The sequence below is a fragment of the Nanorana parkeri genome, unplaced genomic scaffold (genome assembly GCF_000935625.1).
Source record: "Nanorana parkeri isolate BGI_ZX_2015 unplaced genomic scaffold, ASM93562v1 scaffold243, whole genome shotgun sequence".
NCBI lineage: Eukaryota > Metazoa > Chordata > Amphibia > Anura > Dicroglossidae > Nanorana > Nanorana parkeri.
The window spans coordinates 448,510-458,809 of record NW_017306511.1 but is presented as its reverse complement, the minus strand read 5'-3'; positions in this window follow the sequence as shown (position 1 = coordinate 458,809).

Here is a 10,300-nt window from a genome sequence, read left to right as displayed (position 1 = left end):
TTTATCTGTGCTTACTTTTTCCTTTCCATAATGTTAGACTGAAAAATAATAAAATGCAGTGTTTATGAAGACTCTTACTGGGTGCTCTGTTTCATTTAATCTACCAGATTTATCATTTTAATTTAATTAAAGGCTTGATAACAAAATGCATGTGTGCAAAACATAAACTTTTCTCTGAAGTGTTACTTTATACCCAACAGCCAGTCTGTCACAGCAATGTTACTAAAATACACTTGATTTTCAGATAATGACTTCCCATAATTTAAAAGAAAGCTTTCTATTTTGTACACTATAACCTAGATTAGACACAAATATAAATGTAAAACATCCATCAGACTGTAATAAAACCAAAGAAAAATATAATATTAAAGCTGAACTTGAGGCAAACTGCTAAATAAATTAAATTTTGTAGGTTCCAAAAAGGGTGGATATGGTTTGCAGAAGCGCTTGTCAGAATATAAGGGTCCAGAGAATGTTTCTTTCACAAATACGTTTTTTTATTTTTGCGACAATCTGTAAATGCATAAGAACACCTTCAAAGAAACAGACTCCTGACCCTTATAATGTTTGACGGACACCTTCTGCAGACCATATTCACCGTTTTTGGACCCACATAGTGTCATCTGTTCCTTCAGAATCTTGGCAGAGGATCATCCGCATATACCCATCAAGCATAAAGAGCGACCTATCTGCATGGAGACCGGTGATATTTTCCGCATGCTCTTCTACTAGGTTGTCTGACACCTTATTAGAAGTTCAGCAAACTTTTAGATGTGAGTGGGGTTTTTTTGGGCCCTCCACTCTTTTGGAGCTTTCTTTTACTCTGTAAACTGATAAATACTCAGATGGAACACATATAAGGGAGCTTGGTTTGCCTGACAAAGGATTTCTGTTTCTGCATATCCAGTTCTGAGAATTACACAGCTCTACCACGTAACACAGCCCTGTCTAGCAGGGCAGGAGACCTGATTTTTTTTGACACAAGGCAGTCTTAGCAACCATGTTAGGGGGGACCCCACGTTTTCTTAAAATTCCTACCAGACCTAAAGGGCCTGGTATGGATTTTGGGGGGAACCTTTTTTTTGTTTTAACTTGGGGGGGTCTCTCCTAACATTCCTACCAGACCTAAAGGGTCTGGTATGAATCAGGGGGGGCCTCAAGTTTTTTTTCTCTCTGTCACTTTGCTGCAATGAAAATTTGTCTACAAACAAAAATTCATACAGACTATCGCTAATGAATTTTGGAATCGGAAATTCGAGTTCGTTTGCATTTGTCATTTCTGTCATTTGGAAATTCGGATACATTGAATCTCCGAATTTCTGAAAATTCTTCCGAATACACATGTCTAGTATGTAGCAAATGAGAAGAAAGCGTGCAAATGAACCATTAGGGTCTTGGGACTTAGACCTAAATACACCTATAAGTGGGTAAATTACTCACAAAAAATAAAGCTGCTCCTAAGACCTCTGCACTCCCCACCTGCCCTCACTCCTCCAGGGTCTATTCCTCCACACAATATTGAGGAAAGTTCTGCTGCCGCAGACCACTTCTAAGGGGTAAAATGAACCCTAATGTTCAACATAAACACACCTTGGACATATGTGAGAGTGAAGGTTGTGGGTTGCTGATGTTTAGCAAGAGTTTACTGGATTGGTTACCATATTCTCAATATGTTCATTCGACAATTTTCGTTTGGCATTCTTGTTTAAGCTGGTCAGCTAAAGTCAATAAACACTCTCCCAGGCTGAGTGATTCAGCTCAGTAAGTAGGATTTGCTACATATAAAGATTTTGCAGGCATTGAGCATTTGTGTTTGAAATACAAATGGCTATAAAGTTTGTCTGCAATACAAGAAAAAGTAGTTTGGAATAAATGTATCCCTGCATATTAAATTTTTTAATATACTTTTTTTGAATATATATTGGTTAGGGGTACAAATATCTGAATAATGCAGTTTGGAGTTTAGGCATAATGATTCTTCAAGCAATTATGATACCTGAAATGTAGCAAAAAAAGAAAATGATGCAAGTAAATAGGATCATATTGCCAGGCTGAGCAAGGATTTGTACAGCAAAAAAAGCCGGAATACTATAATCTGGTTAAAAATGACTGCTATAAAAATGTAAATAATATAGTGTTTGGAGAGATAGACAGCACAAGATCTGAACAGTAGAAACTAAGCTACACTTTCCTCCAAACTGAACCTGATGTTGAGCTTGTGAATTCTGAATCAAAATAAATGCAAACCACAAAAACATTGTGCATAATTTTTATATTAAATATTTCATTTCTTTTACTTTTTCACTTCCTGGTTCACATGTAAAATTAAAGAATGCTGTAAACCAGACCACAGTTCTTTATGCATAACTGCTTTAGCATTCTTATGAATCTATTACAGATCATGGTTCTGTTTTATCTAGTCAGTAATGTACAGACTGAAATGTTTCTGCATAATGTGAATGTTTTCTTTCATAATTATACATATTATTTTTATTCTTTCGAACTTTACTCTAGTTATCATAATAAATGAATGCTCCCATAGAACTTGCTGACATCTGTACACTTGATATGCAGTTCCCTTGTGTCATGTAAACATATCACAAATTCAAATTCAAGATACTGATGACCTTTTTCACACTAATTGTCTAGAAGCTCCATGAACGACAACAGCCTAATGAACAGAATATTGCTGTTCTTGTAGATGGGGAAGGGATGAGGAGAAGATGTGTTAGACTAGCAGTTGCTACCAACTTTGCTTATGTCATAACTTATAAGGGAACTATAGCAATCAGATTTTCTCACCTGTAAGTGTGTGTAATCTTAACAAGGAGTTATCATATTTGCTCTCTTTTGGTCTGTTAAATATACAATTTTTTTTTTGTGGGCATGGCTGGTCCGTATCTACCGGCCAATAACCTTTTGCAGTCCTTTCCCTGCATGGCATGTCACCACCAAGATGAGTGCCAGGGACCCCTCCCCACTGGACAAGTTCAGGTAGGAAGATCCGGCTGCTCCTAGGTCTACTGCAGAACCTGAAGCCTTGTCGCAGCCAAAGTAACCTAAGTTTCCACAGCCGCTTACCCATGGCTACATCACTAAAATCCACTATGGAGACCTGCCAGACCAGTCTGACTAGAAAAATTGAAGAGTGGAAAATGCATGTTTCTTTGTTGCAGCATGACATGCAGACTCTCCGGTCCCATGTGTCAGAGGCTGAGCCATGTGAAAGATGAGCTGCTGCCATTGACTTTCTCCTTACTCCTTTTGGAAGTTTAACCTTTTTTGGTTCTCTTTGTTTTCTTAGGACCTAGACCTGTCCATATTTTACATTAATGACCATTTAGTAGGTGCTTTAATAGTCTAGAAAGCCTTTAAGGGATATTCCAGAGCTGTTTTTTTAGTACTTTGTCACAAGTTAGCAACAATCCTTTATGTTATTAAACCTTATGTTGATATCCTATGTGCACCTTGGGCATTGATCCATTTGAGAAATTGCCTATGGTGACAATCTCTCTGATTCCAATAAGCAGTAATGTCGGGAGGCATTCGGACAGCATAAATGTTTATATGCCAAATGTACTCGCAGAAAAATCCTCTTTTTAACCAGTTGACATCCGCGGTGTTAAACCCCCTTCCCATCCAGGCCATTTTTCAGTATTCAGCGCTGCGGTACTTTGACTGACATTTATTCCGTCATGCAGCGCTGTACTGAAATGAATTTTATACCCTTTTTTGGGGACAGATAGAGCTTTCTTTTGGTGGTATTTATTCACCACTGGGGTTTTTATTTTTTTACTATATTAAGGAAAAATCACCGAAATAAAAAAAAAAAACAGTTTCCCCTATATTAAATGATAAAACATTTATTATTACCCAATTTTTTGGTAAAATATAAAAGACGGGGTCACGTCGGGTAAAAAGACACCAAAAATGTCAAGCCTTAAAATTGCGTGCGCGCGCAAAACCGCAAAAAACGATAATACCCAAAATTGGCCATAGGCGACGCTTTAAAAGCTGTTACCGCTCATCAGTTTTGGCCCTAAAATGATTGCTCTCACTGCGACGTTCGCGGCGATATGTAACATGTGTAGCGCAATTGTAATTTTTGCGCGCCTGCGCGAGCAGAAAAAAAATGCCGTCTGGCGACGGCAACCCGCGAATGCGACAGTGCCGTCCGTCCGTTTTTCTACTACGGGCGGACGGCAACTGGTTAAAACAATCATTATTTGAACAGGAAGACAAGTCCAGCACTATGCTTGTATTCATGGCTAAAAAACATTTTTATCAACCTATAATCTCCTCTGTTCAAGGGCCAGATGGTTCGATTGTCACCAACCCTTCTAAAATAAAAATAACTTTTGTTAATTCCTACTATATATGATATACTAGCACTACTGCTGCTTAACAAACAGATGTCTATTTGCTAGATATTCCACTTTGCCTCTTATACATGAACAGCAGGACCTGCTAGATGCTCCCTTTACCCTAGATGAGATTAAGGCAGCCGTTTGTTCAGATCCAAACCAAAAGACCACTGGTCAAACTTCCACTTGAATATGGACCTGTTGGCCCCCAAACTACTGCAAATATATAATGCTTTACTCACCTTGGATAAATTGCCAGAGTCAATGTGTGAGGCACTAATTAAATGGATCCCCAAGCTTTATAAGGACCCACTCTTTTGTGAGTCTTATAAGCCAATATTGCTTCTAGTGGCAGATATTAAAATTTTGGTTAAGGTCTTTTCAACACGTTTGGATTCAGCAATTACGTCTATCATACACCAGGACCGATATGCGTTTATGTACAAGTTTGAGTATAACTACAACTATTAACCTTCGTAGGATATTTGGAAACATTCAGTGCCCTAATAATAAGCAGGGGCCAAGAATTACTACTAATAAAGCATTTGACTTCTTCGAATGATAATATCTCAGGGCCTCTTTACACAGATTCAGTTTTGGCCATGTATTTAGAAACTGCATTACTTTAATATATTCTGAACCCAGTGCTAGGGTGGCAGCCAACGGTTGGATTCCAGAGCCCTATCTCTTGTACTGTGGTACTTACCAGGGTTGCCTCTTAAGCCCTTATTGTATGCTATAGCGTCTGAACCCCTGGCTATTAGACTTTGTCAGAATTCCTCTATACGCGGTTTCTCTATTACAGACTTTGAAAAAAGGTCAATTGGCACGATTCTGTGTCTGGCTGCTGCTGGTTCAATGCAAGCCTTGCAGAATACCTTCACGAAGTCCAAGTACTACTCGGGTCTAAATGTGAATTTCTATGTTGGCCCACTCATTACAGCTCAGTTAAGCTTACCCTTTTGTATAGTTGATGAATTTAAGTACCTCAGGATTGTTGTAACTAGAGACCCTAAAGTCTCTATGAATAAGCGGTATCAGTGAAACGCAGTGAAAAAGAGGGTTCTGTTTGGTCTGGGGAGCTTATTTTGGTGTATGCACACTTTTTTGGAATTATCTGCTTAGACCTGTGGAGTTCGGCAGTTTTTGGATCTAACAGAGACCCTAAAGGTTTAGTTCAATTCAACATTAACCCACTCTGCTCTTCTGAAATCCAAATTTGTTGCCTGAGCTAAACTCCCCCTCTTGGTTATGGGACATATAAACCTGTTTAAAATTATCCTTCTTCCCAAAGTACTTTACAGTCTCCTGCAATCCCCAGTCTAATTCCCCTTCTCCATCTTTAAGAAGTTTAATACCTTACTTATGACATTTATTTGGAATAATATATGTCCACAACTCCCTCTTTGAATGCTAGTTAACCCCACTACCCTAGGAGGTTTGGGCCTCCAATGTCTGCACCAGTACTATGTTGCAGCACAACTTTCACAGGTAGCTCACTGGTTTCCAGTATGATAGTCTAAGCAAGACACAGCTCTTGGGTTTTGTCTCTCCTTAGGTTTTAATGCAGCTGCTATATGAATGACTTAAAGGGAAACATGGTACAGCTAATTTTCAAGCAAGATACCCATGTCTTGGAGCAGATCGAAACCTACCAGTCCATTCAATTTGATTACAACATGGAGCTCTGCCTGAACTGAAGGAAATGTCTGACCTCAGGATTTGGGAATCTAACGGTATTTGGGTTTTTGGGCCATACTGTGTTTCTGAGTGCCCTAAGATCATATGCCCAGCTTCTTGATATAGTCTCTCCTGAGACTATTAGCTGTCAGTGAGCATTTGTGCGAGATTATCACAAGTTCTGGGGATCTGGAGTTCATTTTGCTATGAGGTGACCAAAATGGTGAACCATGATAAGTAGGGATCAGCAATATGATCACTCTGGTGTTCCTCCTACTACACACACTGCATGGTGTATAGACCAGGCACTGGAGGCACAGCAGCAGGAAAAAAGAGGAAGACTTTCTACTCTTTTAGGGGCTGCTCGATCTAATTCACAATTGATCCCATCCTGTGAGGTAGCAGCAGGGAGAGGAGGAGGAGAGATGTTGTGTTGTGTTGGCGGGGAGGAGGAGGATACGGAGCTTGCACTGCAGCCAGTGTGCTGTCAGAGTAGACATTCGGGGAAATTTCATGACAGAGACACCACTGCTGGCTTGCCACCTGTACAATCTCATGCTGCCTCTTCAGCCCTATTCTGGTGCTTCGGCACTGCAAATGTTACACACTGTCACGTACCTGGTATGGTCTGAATGATGAGGGAGGCTCCTCTTGTAACTCTCGTCAGAGCACCCGTGGAGATGGCACAGGTAGCACACGGACGTAGAGAGACACCAGTGCCTGTGGATGCTGATCACCTGCTGGTAAGGATTCAGGCAGCCAGATGCAGGATGCAGGAAGCTGGATGCAGGCAGCCAAATGCAGGATTCAGGATTCAGGCAGCCAGATGCAGGATTCAGGCAGCCAGATGCAGGATGCAGGATTCAGGCAGCCAGATGCAGGATTCCAGATGCAGGATTCAGGCGGACTGGGTCAGTGGCTGGCAGGCCAGGAGAATCCGGATGGTAGACGTGGTCAGTAGAAGCCGGGTCAGAACCAAACAGACAGATCGAAGCCGAATCAGGAGGCAGGAGAATAGTCAGACAAGCCGAGGTCAGAAGGCAGGCAGCAGACAGCAGGAAACAGGAGCAAGCCGGGTCAGTCACAGGATTCAGATACAGGAACACAGGTACAGGTACAGCTGAGATCTTCCAGCAACTATCAGTTGCTGCTTGGGGTTTAAATAGGCCGATTGGCGCCAGTTCGTGCACTGGGGGCGTGTGCGCGCACACGTGCACGTTGCACGCGATTATGCGCACGCTGCACATGCGCAGTTACTGCTCGTCTGTCACTATGCACGTTTCTGCGTGCCATAGTGTGTGTAGTAACTCGAGCCCTCCTTATGCTATGGGCATTAGTACTACGTTCCTGACACACACATGATTTTTCCACAGCTAGGACAAGCTGCACAATTTGTGATTTTTTTTCATGCAGGATCAATCCTGCATTGCACCTCAAAGTTTCTGGTTTTGTCAGGGGGATTAGGCACTGTCAAGGTACCACACAATGTTTCTGCAACAGGTCCTCATCTTCAAGTATTTTCTACAGGGTAAATAATGATTTGTGTCTCCTAGTTTGCCACCTATTACACTGCTGTGGCAATCAAGAATGTTTGTGACCTTGAATTTGCGGCTAATTCGGATGAGACTGATTTGTCTATACCACTAAAATTGCTGTCTAGCAAGAGTGGTCATGATATTTTGCAGACTTTTTTAGGTAAAATAGTGCACTGTAATGTTGATTTTTTTTTTAAATTAAAGTTGCTGGTGTCCATCCTGTTCAAAATGTATCTAAGTAATCTTTTTGAATACTGTGTCCATATGGAGTCAGTACAATATTTAGCTGTCTTTTGTTCTGTGATATAGATACAGTTGTACAAGATACAAGTTGATGTTTGGCTTAAAAACTGACTGTTGTCCCTCCTGTTTAAAATGCAGCCTACAAAAATTTCTCTAATACTGTGTATGGAGTCAGTACTATATTTTCCTGGCTTTATTCTATGAAATTATATACTTTTCTTTCTCCCCTTTTCAACAAAGCGGCCTCGTACAAGTGCTTAAATACTGTGCACATATTCCCTACATTTTTTTTCTATGAAATAAATGTTGATTTTTGGATTAAAGTCTGACTGTTGTCTATCCTGTTCAAAATGCAGCCTACTAAAAGTGCTTAAATGCTGTCTATAAAGTGAATAACATATTTTTTCATTTTTTTCTGTGAATTATATACACTTGAATCTGGCTTTTTGGGTGTAAAACTGCATGTGATGTGCCATTTCCAAAATGCGACCTACAAGAGATTGTTGAAATACTGTCTATGCAATCTATACAATATTCCTTCAGTTTAACAGTCAAAAATATATGAGGGATGTGGTTTAGCAAATGAGGCCTACAAAAGATTGTTGAAATACTGCTTATGCAGTAGACATGTGCGCAATGGGAGGAAACGAATGAACAGGGAAAAATATTTTCATTCGTTTCGTCAGATGAAATGAATAATTATGCTGTTTTGGATTCGTAGGAAACGAATCTCCGAATCCGAAAGTGCACATTTGAATAAAAAAGCGCTGTGGCCACCTTGGAGGCGGGCGCATGATGTTACCCGACGCCAGCGTCGGGTGACTTCATACGCATGTATGGGCACCATCATCTTGAACGCAGCAAGATAGCAGTGCCCATACAAAATGAAATTATATATACCCGAAAATACGGAATTTTGTGATTAGGAAAATTCGTCCGAATCTGAATGCACATGTCTATTAAGCAGTGTATACAATATTCCTCCAATTATAATGTGAAAAACATAAACTTCATAGTTTTTTTGTCATCAAAAGCTGCATTAGGAATGTGGTTTAGCAAATGAGTCCTACAAGAGATTGCTGAAATACTGCGTATGCAGTGTGTAGAATATCTTTTATTTACCTTTGAAAAAAATACACTTTATAGTGTTTTTTGTCCTCAAAAGCTGCATGAGAGATGTGATTCAGCAAATGAGGCTTACAAAAGATTGTAGTAAAAAGGCATACATTGTGTGCATAGAGTCTGTACAACATTTCTGGCCTTTGTCTCTAAATAATACACTCTAAATGATATTGCAGGATCAAACCTGTCTCATCTCTCCTTCTTCGATTGTAGCCAATTAACATCTCTGTTAATTATTATTTAATATTTCTGTCTGTTTTCTCTGAAATAATAAACTCTAATTTATTATATCTATTATATAGAAGCCAAATCAGCTGCTCAGTTCCATCCCCAGCAGATACTTGATACTTGGCTGCCTTCTATACTCTAGTGTAAACATGGAACAAGTGCTCTGGAAGAAGGCAGCAGGGAAAGCTGAACTACTAAGATAAAGGCTTGAACAATTATCATGCTTCTGCTGTGATCTTTGAGGATGAATTGCCCCACAGTATCTGCAGCTACATAAGTCAATGATGTTAAAGCTCCTTTGCTGTTTGTAAATACTTGAATGTCTATAGCTATGCCACAGATGAACTTTAAACATAACTTTTTTTCAAATCCAACAGTGCTTAGTTAATATGATGAAAGTCCTGGCTTGTAGCAGGTAAAACATAAAAAGAGTAGCATTTGAAATTAGCATTTTCAGCTAGTCAAATAGATTTGTGGATCAGGTGTATAAAAATTGATGAATCAGGCACTTTATGTTTCTATTTGGAATGCTCCAAAACACAGCCTTTGTCTGACCACCCTTGAGTATACACCTGCATTTGCTAAAAGCTAGGACTGTATGGGAAATTAAATCTCAGCACAAATCTTCTAAATACAAAAATATTTAGATATTTAGTGCAACTGCAGGAGATTTTTGAGTGATTCCTCAGAGAATATTCTTGCAGGCATATATTTATTTTGTGAAAATTGGAAGCTTCTTTTCCATTCAAGTCTGTGGTGCAGAAGAACACCAATACTTTCTCCTATACAGTTAAGTGTGGAAGTTTAATAGCTTAAATACATGATTGCAATCATCCTATGTAGCTGTTCTCATTAAAATTGTTGCAGAGAAAGCAATATATTGCATAATTTTAGTTATTCGCAGACAAAAAAAAATCACCTCTTCAGACCTTGGCTAAAACCTTTACAATACTAAGAGCAAGAGTCAACTTGTAGGGTAACTGCAGAAGCCTTTATCCCAACCCTCTCAACCCCCTGATAAAATGTGTACATTGTATGATGATTATCCAAGACAAAGATGCCTAAGTGCGCCCCCCTTGATTTTACATTTTCAATGTAAGGAGCCAGAGGTTCAAAGGGGGGGGGGGG